General features: G+C 43.4%; 1 pseudogene; it reads right to left on the reverse strand.

Annotated features, from left to right (window-relative positions):
- Positions 1–14302: 14302 nt before the first annotated feature.
- On the reverse strand, positions 14303–18222 carry LOC138417328 (mitotic checkpoint serine/threonine-protein kinase BUB1 pseudogene; annotated as a pseudogene).
- Between the last annotated feature and the right edge of the window lie 1935 nt (positions 18223–20157).

The following is a 20157-nucleotide window of genomic DNA, read 5'->3' on the forward strand; positions in this document are numbered from 1 at the left end:
CTGCATCCACTGGACCACCAGGGGCATCTCCCCACCCCCTCCCCGTGTCTGCATCCACTGGACCACCAGGGACATCTCCCCACCCTCTCCCCGTGTCTGCATCCACTGGACCTCCAGGGGCGTCTCCCCACCCCCTCCCCGTGTCTGCCTGGACCTCCAGGGGCGTCTCCCCACCCTCTCCCCGTGTCTGCATCCACTGGACCTCCAGGGGCGTCTCCCCACCCCCTCCCCGTGTCTGCATCCACTGGACCACCAGGGGCGTTTCCCCACCCCCACCCCCCATGTCTGCATCATCTTCCTTTTGTGCATGTCTGTGTTCAGATCTCCCCTTCTTACAAGGACACCAGTCATATTGAATTAGGGCCCACCCTAATCATGTCACTTTAAATTAATTACCTCTTTAACGGCCCTATCTCCAAATATAGCCACATTCTGAGGTACCTGGGATATAGGGATCCAGTATATGAATTCTGGGGCCAGTTCAACCCATTGCAGTCTTTTACCAACTGGTCTCAACTTCACCAGCAGAGAAATAATGGGTGAGCCTGTGGTTTCCCAGATTTCTCCCACTTTTAAGCAGATTAAGGTTCAGCCTAGAATTATGCATTGACCTGCCAAATGCAACTGAATATGTAACTTAGACCGCGTCATCTTTCCAGGTTAACATTTATTTATAAACCGCAGATAATAAAAATAACATCTATTTGTCTCCCTCAGAACACTCAAGGTGTTCTGAGCCTTAAATTATGGATGCAGCAATTATGCCTTTCAGAACCAAGCAAATCAGTCCTTAGGACAGACGACTCAGGCAAACCAGCCAGCACCACTGCCAGCAGCACAAAACAAGCTTTCAGACCCACACGAGAAGACAAGATTGTAATGCCTCCGTGACAACATTGCTTTATTGATGCAAGGCAAGGAAAACTACATTAGATTCTATTGATTCTCTTGGAGATCTAATAATATGCTTTATTCAGATCTTATTCACATCCCTCTTTCTCCACAGGGCTGTCTCAGGAGCTGAAATGGGCCAGTTACAAACAGAATTGGTTCTGCCGTCATAGAAAACCACAGAAGCGTATGTGCTTGCAGACACAAAAGCACCACGCTTTCTTTGGAAAAGAAGGCACAGGTGAAAAAAAAAACTCACTTCTAAACAGAATGGAAAGTATGGCTAACTTGAGATTTATCTGATTACAGTGTCTTTCTCCGGGCGAATCAGTTTTAAAACCCATTCCTATTGGTGCCGATGAGCCAATAAAAGATCCAGAAGAAAAGAAGTATTATATCAACTCAGAGACACAAGGTTGTTTGTTGTTGTTTTTTTTTTAAGCATTGACTTAATGTTTACACCACTGAGTCAGATTATTTATACATAGGCTATAGGTTTTGCGTCTCCAGAATTTGTTGGCACTTAAGAGTATGATAAATTGTACCTGACTGACTTGTGAAAAATCATCTCGAGAAAGATTTTTCCCCCTAGGAAAATATGGAAATGACACAATGGTGTGTACAGCCAGAAACAGCGAAAGGAAAGGCGGGTTTTGAGCTGTCACAGTGGATGGTTAAGAATTTCAGCTTTGGGGCAGAAGTTTTGCTCAAGTCACATTACTTCAAAACCTCATCGTCTTCATCTCTAGACTAGGTTCCAAGCTCAGGGTTTTCTGTGTATATTCAATGGGATACGGACTTCCCTGGTGGTCCAGTTATTAAGAATCCACCTGCCAATGCAGGGGCATGGGTTCGATCCCCGGTCAGGGAACTAAATCCCACATGCCACAGGGCGGCAAAGTCCACATGCCGCAACTAGAGAAGCCTGAACACTGGACAGCCAGAAAAATTCAGTGGGATAATTCATGCGCAAAGTTCAACATTAACCTCCCAGAGGCCAAATAAGAATCCAGTAAATGCCAATGTCTTTACCATTATTAAAAGGAATCTTTGCATGCTTTATCTCTCATCTGGAAAAAAAAATCACAAAAAAGGATTAAATTTGTTGGGGGGAATAAAGGTGAATCTTGGGTCCCCCTTAGCACATGTGCACTCCATCCTTTCTAAAAAGTGACGTTTGTAAGTTTACAGGTTTTAGGGAGAAAGGGAAGCAACCAGAATGCTCCTACCTTACTGGTGGGGATGTCAAAGGTCACAGACCTTTTGGAAACTCTTTTGTGGCTCCTCAACAGTTAAACACAGATACAGCTCAGAAGTCCCACTCCTAGGTGTATACTCAGAAGTGAAAACATGCATTCATACAAAAACTTGTTCATAAATGTTCACTTCAGGATTGCTGAAGTGAAATATTAGTTGCTCAGTCACATCTGACTCTTTGCGACCCCATGGACTGTGGCCCACTGGGCTCCTCTATCCATGGGATTCTCCAGGCAAGAATACTGGAGTGGGTAGCCATGCCCTTCTCCAGGGGTTTCTCCCAATCCAGAGATCGAACCTGAGTCTCCTGCATTGCAGGCGAGTTCTTTATCGCTGAGCCACCTAGGAGGCCCTAGCCAAAAGATGGAAAGACACAGCTCAATTGTCTATCAACATGATAGACAGATAAAATAGATTAAAAAAAAAATGCTGAACAGCCATACCATGGAATTTTATTTGGCAACGATAAGGACACAAGCTACAAGTGGATCAACCCTGAGAACGATTCTAGTTGTGAAGAAATCAGTCACAAAAGGCTACACACTGCATGACTTCATTCATATGAAACATCCAGAATAAACAACTCTGTAGAGACAGAGAGTGATTAGTGATTGCCTGGGGCTGGGAGGGAGGGCAGGTATGGGGAGTGATTGCTCTTGGAAATAAGGTTTTTTTGTTTGGTTTCGCTTATCTTAATATTCACTAGTATTTGTTTGGCTGTGCCAGGTCTTAGTTGTGGCATTCCGGAACTTCAGTCTTCATCACAGCACTCAGGTTCCTTTTAATTGTGGCATGTGGGATCTAGTTCCCTGGTTCTCCAGGGATCAAACCTAGGTCCTTTGCATTGGGAGCACAGTCTCAGCCACTGGACCGCCAGGAAAGTCCCCAGGGTTCCTTTTTACAATGATGACAATTTTCTGGAATTAGACAGTGATGATGGTTGTACAGCTTTGTGAATAATCTCAAAAACACTGAACTGTACCTTCTAAAATGGTGAATTTTGTGGTTTACCAATGGTATCTGGGAAAAAAATCAGTGAATGGTTGATGTGGAAAAAAAGAAAATAGAGAAGGCAATATTGTCATTGTAGCACCCAGAGATAATCACTGCAAATGCTTTGATGTAGATCCTTCCAGACTGATGCAGATATAAATATTTAAAAAAAAAATAAAATGGTGTCATACCGTACATACTGTTGAATGAAAGTTTTGCTTTTTTTGTATTACTGTCACTTTTCAATATTAAGAAATTGCCTCTCTAAACATAGGTGGCATCTAACTCTGAATCTTCTCAAATGTCTTGCCTTTCCACTTCCCTCTGCCAAACTGTGTTTCTTCTCTTTCCAGAGTCTTCTTAGGACTTTGCAGACAAATCTGTTCACCTTGGCTCATCAAAATGTGTTCAGTGCTTGCTGTCACAACTTGACCTATGTTATAAGCTCTGTCATTCATATCCATGATTTCAGTGGCATTGATCCCTAAATCCGTATTTTTACTTTGACCTCTACCCTATATACTAGACCTTTATCTCCAAATGCCTACTAGAAATTCCCACTTGGACATTCATCACTGACACTATCATAAGACTAAAATCGAACTCATTATACTTTTTAGTCCTCCAGCTGGGCACAGAGGAAGATGTGAATTATGAATTTTGAAATGGAGGTTCATGCCCACACTTAACCTTTCTCGTTCAAGCCAAGCTTCTTACAAGCCATGGAAGCCTACCCTAGCTAACTTAGGAAAGGTTGATTTGGAGGGAGACAGGGTGGCTCACGCCATGGTCAGAAGAGAAGGCCAGGGAACCAGATTTGGAAAAAGGGCAGGTAAATGGCCTCCCAGGGCCTGCACGGCAGTGACAACAGTGACGTTGGGCCCTGAGCACAGTCTGGGCTGATGTCTGCTGGCTGGGATGCGAATGATCCTCATTCACCTCAAGTAATTCCTCAGAGTGCAGAGAGGAGTCGGATATGGGGCGATGTAACGAAAAACAAACTCCTGTCCACATAGTCTGGGTTTCCTTAAACCAAGGAAAACAGAAGTAATTTTCCTCCCCACCTCATGGGATTGTAAGAAAGAGCTGGTGTGTTGGAAGATAGTCTGTGACCCACGGGTCCCTCCACAAAGTGTAGGTTGTTTCTCCAGGTTTTCCTTCCAGTCTCTGTTCCTTACTTTGTGTACCTCTGTTCCCCCTCAGGGCTTCCATATTCCCTCAGTGTCCCCAGGCCCCCCTCTCAGCCCCCACATCGCCTCACTGATCCCCATCCCACTCATGGCCCCCGCATCTAAGCCATAAAGTCTTTGCCTATAATTCCTTCTTCACCCCAGCTGTCCCTTATCGTCTTCATTGGCCCTTAGAATTCAGCTGCAACAGTGAAAACCAGTTGCTCCCAAGCTTGATGATACATTAGACTCACCTGGGTCAGTAGCTGCTTCAGAGGAGCTGTGAAGAGACCTCCAAAGCTGTATTTTTCAAAAAAACTGCTGAGGAAATCATAGCAAGAACAGACCCACTGACCCACCGACTGAAATCTACAAATTGAGCTTGTGACATGGCGCACTAGCCCTCAGTGAAAGGGTTCTGTATTGAAATGTTTGTAAAATGTAGCCTGCAACGTACCCCTCCAGAGATTCATAATTGAAGAGGTCATGCAGGTAAGATACCTGTGAAACCATCCAATCCAGGATATGTAAGACCTATGAGACTGCAAGACTCTTTTGTCTGGGATATTGTGATTTATAGTAAGAAATAAGCACATGGTTTTCATCCTATTTCTGGCAGAGAGCTTCCTGAACTCTAGGGATTTTCTAAGTGGTGATAGCCTCAAAGGTGTCTTTTGTTAACACTAGTGAGGTGACTTTTGGAGGCACATAAGGGTGGGGGCTGGTTGCCATGGAGTCTACCCTGTGATTGGAGGGCTGGAACTTTTAATCCCACCCCCCTGACCCAGCAGAGAGGGGCCAGTGGTCAATGATGTAATCAATCATGCTTACATAAGGATGTCAAACCATTGAAAATCAAAAGGAGTGGGTTAGAGAGCTTCTGGGTTGGTGAACACGTGAAGGTGTGAGGACAGTGGTACCTGGAGAGAACATGGACTCTCCAGGCCCCCTTCCCTTTCCCTACACATCTTGTCAGTCTAGCTGTTCCTGAGTTACATCCTCTCCTGCTGGTATAGTGAAATGAAAGCTGACACAGTGGACTTTTGAGCAAACTCCAGGAGATAGTGAGGGACAGGGAAACCTGGCATGCTGCAGTCCCTGGTGTCGCAGAGTCAGACACGACTTAGTGACTGAACAGCAATAACAATGATCCGGTAAGTAAAATGTTTCTATGAGCTGCTTTAGCAAATTACTTGAACCTGAGAAAGCTGTGGCAACCTCTGGTTTATAGCTGGTTCATCAGAAGCATAGGTGACAACCTGGACTAGTCTGAGGGGAGCAGGTGCAGTCTTATAGGACCAAGCCCCTAAGCTGTGGGATCTGATGCTATCTCTGAGTAGAGACTGTCAGAACTGAGTGGATTTGCAGGATGCCTGACTGGGGTCCTGAGACTTTACCTGTTGGTGTGGGTGGTAGAACCCATTTAGTCCCATAACATGTATTAAAATTCTACCTAGAGAAAATTCTGAGAAATGTACTTCCACTATGGGGAAACCCTGGCCTATAGAATCTGTTCGGAATTAGTTCCTCTAGTTTCCAAGGTTTTTGACTACTTGGCTTCAAGCTTCACCTCCTCCCATGTCTCTGTATATACAGTCAGCCCTGGGTGTCTGCAGGGGATGGGTTCCAGGAAACCCTGCAGATACCAAAATCCTTGCTTGCTCAATTCCCTTATGTGAAATGGCCTAATGTTTACATATAACCTACCTAATACCATTAATACCTAACACAATGTAAATGAAATATAAATAGCAGGCCAGGCATGGGGCAAATTCAAGTTTTGATTTTGGAAACTTTCTGGATTTTTTTTTTTTCCTGAATGTTTTCTATTGGCAGTTAGAGGAACCTGAGGATCCAGAGCTCCTGGAGCTTGTCCAGCCTCTGTAATTGTGCTGTGTGATGTCCTATGCTCTCATCTACCCCTAAAAGGCAGGGACTGCATGTTGGGTACCTTAGTCCCCTTTCCTGGGGCAGGACCCCCTGCCATAGTAGCCTGGTAAATAGCTGTCAATTTGCTGAATGTCTTTTGGGGTTTCTGGGCTTGGTTTCTTCTCCAGCTGATGCTGCCCAACCTCCTGGGCATTGTATCTGTGGGGTTCAGGCTCATCCTGGAGGGCAGAGTGCTAGTCAAGGCTGTGGAGTGGGTTACGTGACTGTCCAGGGCAACCACAGAAGGGATGGAGGGGAGGTCCACAAGGAACACGCGCTGAGCAAGTCTAGGGGAGAGAGTGGCCAGCTAAGCATGTTGCCCAAGGGAGTGAGGGTTCTGGGGTTAGTCCCTGCCCTCTAGGGGCCTCTGTCCAGCAGCTAAAATAGAGAGGGCCCAGGTCTGAACTTCTTTACATGCTTGCCCTGCCTCCAACCAGCCACTGGGGGACTGGCACCTCCAGTAGCTTCTGTGATTAATACCTCCCGGTTCCCTCCGATCAGAAGGCCAGGGGCAGTGATGCTAGCCCGGGGAAAGTGCTGAATCCACCCTGACTTGTTAAGGGAGCAAATTCACATTGTCGTCCTTAGTCACTAGTTGCTGGTTGTCCACGTTGTGCTCTGAGGTTGGGGCCTCCCCATATCTCCCAGCTCTCCTGGGGCTGTGGCTCTCGAACTTCGGCATGCATCTGGGTGATCTGCAGGCCTCGTCCAAACACACTGAGCTTCCACCAGATCTGTTGGGTCGGCAGACCTGGGGCAGGGCAGGAGGTTTTGCATCACTAAAAAGTTTCCCAGGTGATGCTGCTGCCGCCCATCTACAGAATCATACTCTGAGGGTCATTGATTTGGGGCATCACACCCTCTGGCTTGCCCAGCCCTGCTACCTGCAGCAAATGTCTCCCCACCGACATGGAAGGTTTTCAGTGGCTCTCGTCATTCTGGGGATAGTCTGACCTGCATTTCAGTGTGTCTCCTCTAATTTTTTGAGTGGACAGATGGACAGTGACGAGGTGGAGGAAATTAGGAATAAAAAGATAGCTGAGAGGACTTCCCTGGTGGTCTGGTGGTTAAGAATCTGCCTTCAAATGTAGAAGACTTGGGTTCCATTCCTGGTCGGGGAACTAAGGCTAAGATGCGGCCAAGTAAATAAATATTAAAAAAAAAAAGATAGCTGAGTCAGTATTTAAACCGTGGTCAATCTGATGACAAAAGTCTATCTGCTAACCACTCTGCTGTGTACATCTGGAACCCTGTAACAAAGAAACTGTTTCAGATTAAGACACTGGCTATTTCCCTGGCTCTTTCTGACAGTATGTTGAGGGTATTTCAAACAAGATGATTTAGTTAAAACACTTAAAACAAGGTCTGACAGAGAACAGACATTCCCAAGACGTGTACCTAGAAGTACATCCTATAGCACAGAGATTAGAAGCACAGGCTCTAGATCAGAATGCCTGGGTTTGAATCCCATCTCTGCCACTTATTAGCATTCTGGGCAAGTTACTTAAGCTAACTCGGTCTCCTCATCTGTAGAATGGGAAGAATCCTAGTAGTATTTCCAAGCTTAGAATTGAGATAAACTGAATTCTTGTCTGTAAAGTATATACAGACAAGAATATGTATAGACAGTGTTATCGCTCTTGGTTCAATGCTTTTGTGTGAACTAAAATGCAGTGTAAATAAAAATGCAATGTAAAGAGCAGGTTGGGCATGGGGCAAATTCAAGTTTTGCTTTTTGGAACTTTCTGGAATTTTTTTCCTGAATATTTTCTATTGGTGGTTAGAGGAACCTGCAGGTCCAGAGCTTCTGGAGCTTGTCCAGGTTCTGTAATTGTGCTGGGTGATGTCCAATGCCCTCATCCACCCCTGAAAGCAGGGACCACATGTTAGGTACTCTTAGTCCCCTTTCCTGGGGCAGGACCCCCTACTGTAGTGGCCTGGTAAAAAGTTGTCGGCTTGCTAAATGTCTTTTGGGATTTGTGGGTTTGGTTTCTTCTCCAGCTGATGCTGCCCAACCTCCTGGGAATTGTGTCTGTGGGGCTCAGGGTCACCCTGGAAAGTGGAGTGCTGGTCAAGGCACTCTGACCAGCCTTGAGGTCAAGAATAAAGGGCTTAGTAAAGGTGACTCCTATAGGCCTGGCCCTCAGAGGGGTTATTCTGAGCATTTTACTGAAAGTCTGGGTGAATGGGAGCTGGTGTCACACTTCCTGGATTCAAATCTTGGCTAAAAATGACTCCTTAGTGAATTGGAATAAACTGCCTCCCTTATTTCATCTGTTAAATGGGGATAAACGTAGTAGTTACTTCACAGGATGGTTTTGAGGATTAGGTGAGTTACACTGGACTTTAAAGCATTAGGACAATGCCTGGCCTGTGCTATGTGTCCGATCCGTGTTGGTTGGTAGCCACAGAGAGTGGGTGTTACCTGTGGTCCTGACAGCCATCAGTCCCATCTGTTAGGTCCCTGTCACCTTGCACAGAGGGATAAGCATGTGAGTGAAGACTGTGGTGGCCTGGCTGCTCACGTCTTGGTTTCATTTATTACAGGAACCCACCGGTTTTATTTTTCTTAGGTAGCCATTCTCCCCAAATCCCAAGGGCCCTGGTGGAATTGTCTTCTGAACTGATGTGTCAGATGCATTTAGACGTCAGATGGGTTTCTTCTTATCTTGCAGCTGATACATTTTTTATAAAGCATCAGCTCCAGTGTCCTTTCAAGCTACAGAGACAATATGCTTTCCGTGTTAAGCTGCAGAATGACTTTTCCCCCCATTCAGAGTGAAGCACTGACTCCCCGAGCTCTGTAACTGGGTTCAACATACTTATTATTGGAGCAACAAGGTGAAGTTTTCACTGGAGCTTATATGATTCTTTGGAACTCTGTGTTATAAGACTTTACATCGATATTTCAGGTATTCCTAACAGTATCCAAGCAGTAAGCATGACACACATACACACAATATAGACCTGTGAGCCTTTTCTTCCTTTACCTTCAAATATTTAAATTTTTATTGGAATATAGTTGATTTACAATGTTGTGTTCACGTTTTCATTTTAGAACATGATAAGTGAACCCTGGTGTGCTGCAGTGCATGGGATTGCAAAAAATCGGACACAACTGAGCGACTGAACAACAACAAAAAGTGTTCATTTTAGAAAACTTACACAAATAATTTTTTCAGTCACATATAGTTCTAACCACTGTTAACAACTTCTTTTTTTCTGTGTGTGTGTGTGTGTGTAAATATTGCTTTTACAGAATGTGATCAGGCCAGTGGGTAACACAACATCTGTACCTTTTTAAAGCTGTAGAAGGTTGTTGATGTAGGTATGCTTTTGAACATGTTGCAATTTGGCTATAGTTGCACACAATGACCATTAATCTAACTTTATAAAAATAAAGGCGTTTCTGAAATAAGAAGTGTGATCAGGCTGAACATACTATTTAATATTTTGTTGTCATTTAGTTGCTCAGTCGTGTTCGACTCTTTGCTACCCTGTGGACTGCAGCACACCAGGCTTCTCGGTCCTTCACCATTTCCTGGAGTCCACTCAAACTCATGTCCATTGGATGCCACCCAACCATCTCATGCACTGTCACCCCCTTCTCCTTTTGCCTTCAATCTTTCCCAGCACCAGGGTCTTTCCCAGTGAGTCAGCTCTTCGAATCAGGTGGCCAAAGTACTGGAGTTTCAGCGTCAGCCTCAGTCCTTCCAATGTATATTCGGGGTTGATTTCCTTCAAGATTGACTGGTTTGAGCTCGTTGCTGTCCAAAGGATTCTCAACAGTCTTCTCTAGCACTACAGTTCAAAAGCATCAATTCTTCAGTGCTCAGCCTTCTTTATGGTCCAACTCTCACATCCGTACATGACTAGTGGAAAAACCATAGCTTTAACTATATGGCATTTCTTCATGCTATAAATATTTTTCTGCACTATTAAAAAGTCTTAAGAATAACCTCCCTTTTCATTCCATGTTCATTACAGGAAAGTTAATTTAGGTAAATAACAATAAAATTTTTAATTTCCCATAATCTAAGCATTCAGAGGTAGCTATCAGTAGTTGGGCGTATGTCCCCTTAGAATTTGTTTTGAGTTTGTGTATTTAAAAAAAAAATTTAGTATTGTTCTTTTTGCTCATCTGCTTTTTTTTTGTCTCTTGACTGTTGATCTGTGTATACCACTGAAAATGAATGTATAGTATTCTTTTCTAAAAACGTATTGAAGTTTAGTTGATTTACAGTGTTGTGTTAATTTCTGCTGTAGAGCAAAAGGACTCAGTTATACATATATATGCATTCTTTTGCATATTCTTTTCCATTATAGTTTATCACATGATATTGAATATAGTTCCCTGCACTATAATAGGACTTTGTTGTCCATTCATTCTACAAATAATAGTTCGCATCTCCTAATTGCAAACTCCCAATCCACCCTTCTCCTACCTCCCCAATTTGACAACCACAAGTCTATTCTCTGAGAGTCTGTTTCATAGATATATTCCTTTGTCCTTTAAATTCCACATATAAATGTTATCATATGATACTTGTCTTTCTCTTTCTGATTTACTTCACTTAATATGATAATCTCTAGGTCCATTGATGTTGCTGCAAATGGCATTATTTCATTTGAATTGTTTTTTGTTGTTGTTGAGTTGTATGAACTGTTCATATATTTTGGAAATTAAGCCCTTGTTGGTCATATTATTTGCAAATATTTTCTTCTGGTCCATAGGATGCCTTTTTGTTTTGTTTATGGTTTCCTTTGCTGTACAAAAGCTTGTAAGTTTGATTAGGTCCCATTTGTTTTTATTTCTATTGCTTTGGCAGATTGACCTAAGAAAACACTGGTACAATTTATGTCTCAAAGAATGTTTTGCCTATCTATGTTCTTTTCTAGGAGTCTTATGGTGTTATTTCTTAAATATTTAAGTCTTTAAGACACAAAATGCCTGTATAGTATTTTAAGGATGTATTATAATTTAAACATAAATTTACATTATAACATGTAAATTATTTTAATTTTTAAAAATATTTAAACAATATTGTGATTAATACCCTGTACCTTGATTTTGGGGCAAATCTTTCTTTCTTACAGATGAATTCCTTCAGGTAAAATTGCTGGGTCAAAAGTTTTAAACAAATTTGATATTTATTTCCAAACTGCCATCAGAAATATTGTAGCAATGAACATGCCTATTCATAATGGCTAAGAGTTCCCTTCAGCACAGAGAGAAACACTGGTGCTATCTTTCAATATTTGGCAACTGAATAATTTTCTTTCTACTACTTAATTTGCATTTCTTGGTTTAATTTTTAGCATTTTAATGTTTATTGGCCATTTGATTTATGAGAGTTGGATATGTGATAAGTATATTCTTTCTTAAAAATCATTTATTCTGCATATATTTTTCTCATCTTGTCACTTGCTGTTTTTCATTGTAAACTTTTTGAAGTACACTTAAAAAATTTTTAATTAAATAATTCTTAGTTGATTATTTCTTCCTATGGCAACATATGTAAGAAATCCTTTCTCTCCTCAAGCTTGTATAAATATTAATTTCAAATTTTCTAGTTTTTTATTCAAATTCTTGAAATATCTGGAATTGTCACACATAGAGTAGGATAAGAGGGTCCAACTGTACTGTAATTTTTTAACAGCTTGATTGAGGTATAATTCACATACTATAAAACTTGCCCTTTTAAAGTGTATAGGTGATATTCTTGGTGGTCCAGTGGTTAAGACTGTGTTCCCATGGCAGGACCACAGGTTTGATCCCTGGTTGGGGAGCTAAGATCCCACATGCTACCAAAAAATAAAATTTAGAAAAAGTTAAGTATACAAGTCAGTGGTTTTTAATGTATTCAGGGTTGTGCACCATCACCACTATCTAATTTTAGAACATATTCATAATTCCAAAGGGAAACTCTGCATCCCTTAGCAGTGACTTCCTATTACTGCTCCCCATCCTGGCGCTAAGCAACTGCTAATTACAATATTCTCAGTCTCTTCAGATTTGCCTAATGTGGACATTTCATATAAATGGAATCATAGTATATGTGACCTTTGTGTCTAGTTCCCTTCACTTAGCATAATGTTTTCAAGATTCATCCATATCAACATGTATCAGTATTTCATTTTCTTTAATTGCTGAATAATATTTCATTGTATGGGTATACCACACTTTATCCATTCATCAGTTGATGGACTGATGTCCAAAAACTTGAGTCCGAATATTCAAGTTTCTGGGCTTTGGCTACTATGAATAATGCTGCTCTGAACATTTGTGTACAAATCTCTGTGTGCTCAGGAGTTTTTCAGTTCTTTGACTTTCCCCTCCACTCTTTTCTTTTAAATTGTTTTGTGGGATCTTCTTGGATCACAGATTGAATCTGTCTCCCGCATTGGCAGGTGGGTTTATTTTTACCACTGAGCCACCAGGGAAGCCCCATTTCCCCTCCATTCTCCTCCTCTCCCCCTTCCCAGAGTCTTAAATATAGACTTGTGCTGGTGAGTCAGCTTTGACCACTTGGGTGAGGATGTTTCCCAGGGGTGATAGCACAATAAGATGGATATAACTGGGTTTCTGGATGACCACATGAAGCAGAGCTGCCTATGACCACCCTGAACCCCGAAACCCACTTCTAGGCTATTATCAGTTGGAGGGGAAAAAATCTGTTTTGCATTTGAGTGCCTTACTGGGTGGCGGGGCTCTTTGTTATAGCAGCTGAACATAAGTTATGCTAATTATAACAATACTTTTAATATATGCTATATAGAGACAAATTTTTCCTTAAATCTCCATTCTGTTTCATGGATCTGTCTATTTTTATACCAAAACCACAGCTTCAATTTCAATAATTTTATGTTTAAATGGGAGAAGGATGGGAGGGACCTATGTCTCTCTCACAATTTCTAGAGCATTTCCTGACTTGTCTCTTGCATTCAATCTTTCAAATGAATTCACACTCATTTTGTCAGCTTCTACCACCTCCTCTTTTCTACCTCCAAAGTCACTGGGTACTGTCCAATCAAAAGTCATTTTTTGATCTCTGAGAGTTTGCTCATTTTCTAAAGCTATATGTCAAAATGCTAGCCTCAGCATTATCAAAGTGTATTTGGGCTCCTCTCTCTTAATATGCAATGGCAACCCACTCCAGTACTCTTGCCGGGAAGGTCCCATGGATGGAGGAGCCTGGTAGGCTGCAGTCCACTGGATAGCTAGGAGTCAGACACGACTTCACTTTCACTTTTCACTTTCATGCATAGGAGAAGGAAATGGCAACCCACTTCAGTATTCTTGCCTGGAGAATCCCAGGGATGGGAGAGCCGGGTGGGCTGCCGTCTATGGGGTCACACAGAGTCGGACACGACTGAAGCGACTTAGCAGCAGCAGCAGCTCTTAATATGACCACCAGCCAACATCCAGGAGTCAGCTGGACATTTAAAATATACCCAGTCCTCCATGACCGTTGAGCCCATCCACCCAGAGAGAGGGAAAGACCAGCTGTGGTTATGGCTTCCAGGGAGGCAGGGAGGACACATACACTTGAACTGTCCATGACACAAACCACAGAAACAAGCAAAATCGTACTGAGTCCAAGATGCCCACAGCTCTGGGTCTGTGTTACAGGGAGCGTCTGTGAGGTCGCAGTGGAGGAAGGTGGCATTGCTTCACACCAGTGAGATACTTCTCCTAAAGACAGTGCAGTGCTGCAGTGTTGATTACAATAGAGGAAGGGGACTGTTAACTGAGCCTGATTTCCCCCTATTCAGTGGTTAGGAATACGTCACTGTAGAAGAATTCTTAATTCGGTCATATACAGAGTGAGTGCCATCTATTGAATGTATCCTTCCTCCCTCCATTGCTCGAGGACGGCAGAAAGCAGTTCTCCTACTGGAATGTGCAGTTGGTCCACCACTTCATTACCGATTTAGGATGCTCAATTTCCTTTTTTTTTTTTTTTTTGCTCCCTATTCACATCGAGGGCCCTCGACATTTGGAATCTGGATGGCATCATTTTGGAGAGCATGCACATCTGGAGTTTAGGAATGTTCTCCGTTTAACACACTTGCATAAGCTTAATTGTTTTTCTAAAATTCATTTCTATATTGTACAGGTTGTTTACCTTAAAAACAAATTTCTCCTTATTTTTGCTATTGTTCACATCTCCATGGGTAACTTCATAGACTTGGGCAAAATCCCCGTCTCCAAGAAGGTGATCAACGTAGACCAGCAAAGAGCCTAATTGGAATTCAATCTTGGGCTTGATGGCTGGAAGCTTACATGTCCATTCATAAGTATTTGGATAGGAACTCACTGGTTTAGAAAGCCTGGATAAAAGTTTGAGAATCAATTCCTCATCCCAGGAATTCTCAACAGTGAAGTTTGGAACGTCTACAATCCCAAGCGAGCCAGCCTGCATCAGTTCAGCCTGGAGCCCGGCGCTGGCTTCTGCCGGATCCTCTGCAATGGCAAAGTCAGGGGGTCCCATTCTGCCTTGCTGGTCAGCATGGCTGAAGCAGGCTGGCCCAGACGGAGCAAGGATGTAGAAGGGACATCTGTGAGGCACACTGAGTCTCGGCTTATGTCTTCAATTGGATTGAACTTTCTCTCTTTCAAGGGTTTCACCTTGTTTCTTTTGAAAGAATCCAAAGCCACATGGGTGTACTGGTTTGCTACCATATTTTCTTTATCTTCCAGTGGGTGCATGGAGTCCACAGGAAGCCTCTGGAAGGGCATAGACGTGAGCTGCATGGAGAACCTAAAGTCTCCTGGGCTCTTGGGGCTGGGCACCAGGCTTTTGTTGCAGTGGACACCCCCCATGGCTGAATCATCCAGAAACTCATCAGTGTGAGGCACTTCAGTTGGTTTTGTAGGAAACCAGCTCATGGAATGTTCTCCAAAGGTCCTGGCTCCTGCAGGTTTATTTTTTGGCTGTGGTAATCCATAATTTTCTTTGTTTCCATCTTCAAATACAGGAAAAGCAGATGACAAAGAAGAGATGATTTTACTGACTTCCCAAGCCCCAGATGTTACATTTTTTTGAAACTTGGCTTTGAATGCATCTTCATTTTGACCTAGAGATGGCCATTCCTCTTTGTCATCAGAAATATCAGGAACTGTAGGAGCCTGAAACATATTCATGATGAAACCAAGAGCTTACTTTGTGTGCACAGTGGGTGATGGCTGCACTTTGGATGGTGTTGCCTGAAACAGTGCCAGTGATGTGTTTGGAGTTGTGTGAAAGGAACTTGTGTTAATAGCCTCTGTGTCTCACACCCTCCTTTGATTTCTGCTCCACTCTGTGGCCTAAATTCATGAGTACTTTTGTTCACATATCTGGCATCTTTGCTGGCCCCTGAAAACATGGCGTCCATCACTGGCTGGCCTGCCAAAGGAACCGGGCAAGCTACACTCTGGTTGACGGCTGGGAACACCAAACCAGTGGTGACATCATTTGCCATAACAGGAACAGAAGTTGCCTCTTTGGGTTTCTTGTCTGCATTCTTCAAGGTCTGCTGAGGGATGGCTGGAAGACTCAGAGCTCTTAGTTCCTGCTGGGAGTCTGTGTGTGTCCCCAAACATGTTGGACTGACTTCAGACATCCCCTAGGAAGAGGGCAGGTTCTCATGAGACATCTCTGCTACTTGCTGTAACTTATTATGAAACTCATCCATTTTCTGTTTTAATAGTTGTTCTTCAAAAGTATTTACTTCTTTCCTTTTCATATAATGTCTCTCTTCATTTACCATCGTTCATGCTTTCTCCGTAGATTGTATTTCTGGGCTCTCAGCTCTTTGAAGGAAAACTCCGATTCTCCGCGAATAAGCTTCTCCTTGCAATACATGACAAACTGCCAAACATCATCTTTGTCTGCTGTAGATGGGTGTGCAGAATATCCCAATTTAGAAATCATGATCACCCTTTGTTCCATGTTCGACCCTTTATCACCAGCTGCAGGTGTTGCTCCAGAAAGTTGTGGACTCTGATTCTTAGAAATGCAGGCTGAGTTATTTCCTGGATTTGATTTTGAGTTACCTTTGATTTAAAATCTGAGCATTAAGCAGAGGTGCTGAGGTTCTCACTTGAGTTGGCAAATGGTTTTAGTGAGGCGTGTCTGAAACATCCTGTACTGTTGTTGCAGTAGCTCCCTAGGTTTGACAGAGGAGCTGACCAGGTTCCGATCCCCTGGTTGTACAGAAACTCAAAACACTGGTGATGGTCACTGTTGCACTTGGCAAATTTTAAACAATGGTTGATGAACCTTGGGTCACTGTGGTATCACTTCTTATCTAAAAATTCCTTCATTAGATGCTCTGATGAAGTTGTTCACAACAAACTGTGGAAAATTCTTCAAGATGGGAATACCAGACCACCTGACCTGCCTCCTGAGAAATCTGTATGCAGGTCAAGAAGCAACAGTTAGAACTGGACATGGAACAACAGACGGGTTCCAAATCAGGAAAGGAGTACATCAGGCTGTATATTGTCACCATGCTTATCTAACTTATATGCAGAGTACATCATGAGAAACGCTGGACTGGATGAAGCACAGCTGGAATCAAGATTGCTGAGGAAAATATCAGTACCTCAGATGTGCAGATAACACCACACTTGTGGCAGAAAGTGAAGGAGAACTAAAGAGCCTCTTGATGAAAGTGAAAGAAGAGTGAAAAAGTTGGCTTAAAGCTCAACATTCAGAAAACTAAGATCATGGCATCTGGTCCCATCACTTCATAGCAAATAGATGGGGAAACAATGGAAACATTGACAGACTTTATTATTTTGGGATTCCAAAATCACTGCAGATGGTGATTGCAGCCATGAAATTAAAAGACGCTTACTCCTTGGAAGGAAAGTTATGACCAACCTAGACAGCATATTAAAAAGCAGAGACATTATTTTGCCAACAAAGGTCCATCTAGTCAAGGCTATGGTTTTTCTGGTAGTCTTGTATGGATGTGAGAGTGGGACTATAAAGAAAGCTGAGCACCGAAGAATTGATGCTTTTGAACTGTGGTGTTGGAGAAGACTCTTGAGAGTCCCTTGGACTGCAAGAAGATCCAACCAATCCATCCTGAAGGAGATCAGTCCTGGGTGTTCATTGGAAGGACTGATGTTGACAATACTTTGGCTACCTCATGCAAAGAGCTGACTCATTGGAAAAAACCCTGATGCTGGGAAAGATTGAGGGCAGGAGGAGAAGGAGATGACAGAGGATGAGATGGTTGGATGATATCATTGACACAATGGACATGGGTTTTGGTGAACTCCGGGAGTTGGTGATGGACAGGGAGGCCTGGCATGCTGCAGTTCATGGGGTCGCAAAGAGTCAGATACAACTGAGTGACTGAACTGAACTGACAGCATATTAAAAAGCAGAGACATTACTTTGCTAACAAAGGTCCATCTAGTCAAGGCTATGGTTTTTCCAGTGGTCATGTATGGATGCGAGAATTGGACTATAAAAAAAGATGAGCACTGAAGAATTGATGCTTTCGAACTGTGGTGTTGGAGAAGACTCTTGAGAGTCCCTTGGACTGCAAGGAGATCCAACCAGCCAATCCTAAAGGAAATCAGTCCTGAATATTCATCGGAAGGACTGAAGCTGAAGCTCCAATACTTTGGCCACCTGATGCGAAGAATTGACTCATTTGAAAAGACTCTGATGCTGGGAAAGATTGAAGGCGGGAGGAGAATGGTTGGATGAGATGGTTGGACAGCATCACTGACTCAATGGACATGAGTTTGTGTAAACTCCAGGAATTGGTGATGGACAGGGAGGCCTGGCATGCTGCAGTCCATGGGGTTGGAAAGAGTCAGACACGACTGAGCAAGTGACCTGAAGTATTCTTTATTCTCAGGAAAATTCTCTTCTACCCATTGCACGTAACTTTCCTGTTAACCAAGTGGGTCATCGCCCTTTTAGCTCTGCGTATGGGCTTCAACCATTTCAAAAACATTTTCCGGGTTATCCATGGTGAGAGGACCCAGGCCAGTAGCAGTTTCAACTGTTCAGCTTCATTTTTGAAATGTGTTTTAAAGGAATTAGCTTAAGTAGCTTAGTTTCAAAGTTTAAGTTTAAAATGTCCTTCAATTTCTCAGCATTAACAGATAAAAATGGCAAAAAAAAAAAAAAAGTAAAACAATTAAAAGGCCCATAAGCATTGAGTCTATTTGGAACATCAGTATAAAAGCACAGAATGCTGTGGATTCTCCCACAAGGGCTCCATTTCTTTATTGTTCTTCAGCTTTCCCATTATGACTCATTTTACATTCTTTTAATTTCACCAGTAACGAAATAGAAATAAATAATACATGCATGCATATAACATGTATTTTGGGAGGGATGATGAATATCATACCTTTCAGAGGTTACAAAAATGCAAACAGTTGGTTTGTGAAAATTCAAAGCTTTGTTCTGAATCATTAGTTACCGGATTCTACTGGGGAGCACCCATAACTCCAGCAGTTACGGACACTTGTGAAGTGTCAACATAGGGACAGAAAGTCCATGTGATCGAAGGTTATGGGACACAGAAGAGGGTGAGGGAAGTGTGTGTCCTAGTCTGCCTCTGCTGGAGAGGATGGGAAGTGGGGGTTCTGAAAACATGTTTTCCCCAAGGACTGAAATCTATGTAGCCTTAAACATCCCTGTGACATCATGGTGCTTAGATTCCAGAGGGAAAACAGATAATAAACATAAATAAGACAATCTCAGAGCATGGTAAGTGACCCAAAGGGACTGAAAGACTGACTTGATGGGGACTGGGGGCTTCTCATGAGCTGACAGACCCCTCTGTTATGGTGTAGTTTAGTTCAGACTTGAATTATGTGGAATGAATGGGGCTTCAAATCTTGATCAACTCTAGCTTGGGACAAAGCTGCTCAGTTTAAGTTCCCTCTTCTTGTTCCGGAACTCAGGAACTCAACAGAGTTAAAGCGCTGATGTTCCCTGGGGCTCACGGCTGTGCTCCCAGCCCCCAGACTGTACCAGGCAGACCCTAAGGGTTCAGCGACCACTCACTGAAGGAAGAAACAGAGTGCCATGTGCACTCTGTCATCTTTTCCCAAACTGCCCCTCCCCCCATGTTTCCAATCTCATGGTTCTCCAGCCAGAGACCTGGGTGTCGTCTTCCACACCTCCTCCTCCAGCCGAGCTAGTGCATCACTGAGTCCTCTTGGTCCTCCTGTGCTTTAGCATGTGGGGCTTGGTCCTCTGGGGGTCTTCTATCCATCCTTAGTTGTTCCCACCATTTCTTAATGGGACTCCCTGCTCCTGAGTACCCCTCCCCGCAACTTAACATCCCAGACTTTGGCCAGACCCATCAAGGGTGCCTGTAACTCTGATCAGACCTCTTACTCAGAATCCTTCGGTGGCCCCCACAGCTGCCCCATTTTGTGGGATGGTCCCAGGCTGCCCCAGCTCCAGCCCTCAACCCTTGCTTCCCAACCCTGGCTGTGCTAAACGAACACAGCATCTACTGACAACGAGTGTTCAGTAAATGCTTGGGCAGGACTCGGAGGGCAGGACTGGGAGATGAGTTAGCCGCCATCCACCCATACTTAGTTTTAAGGGCGGGCCTGTAGGAGGGAGACAAGTGAGGCAGGTGTGTGAGCTCTTATTCTAAAAAAATGCAAGCGGTGCCCCTTCTGGTGGTGAAACTCGACCCCCTCCCCTCACTGGATGAGAAAAGCTCTTCAGGGTGTCAACCAGGAGAACTAGAGAGCACAGATCTTCACCAGTAGGTGGGAACAAAGGTGTCCGGGGCCAAATCACATGACATAGCAATAATTAAAAAAAGAAAAAATACAATTCCCCGGCAAAAGGGCCATGTCGAGCCCTGTGTGGGGCTGGGGGGAGGCGGGCAGGGGAGCAGTTACAGCATGAGGGGCAGGTTGGGGCCAGACCCT

Source organism: Ovis canadensis, chromosome 13, assembly GCF_042477335.2.
Source record: "Ovis canadensis isolate MfBH-ARS-UI-01 breed Bighorn chromosome 13, ARS-UI_OviCan_v2, whole genome shotgun sequence".
NCBI lineage: Eukaryota > Metazoa > Chordata > Mammalia > Artiodactyla > Bovidae > Ovis > Ovis canadensis.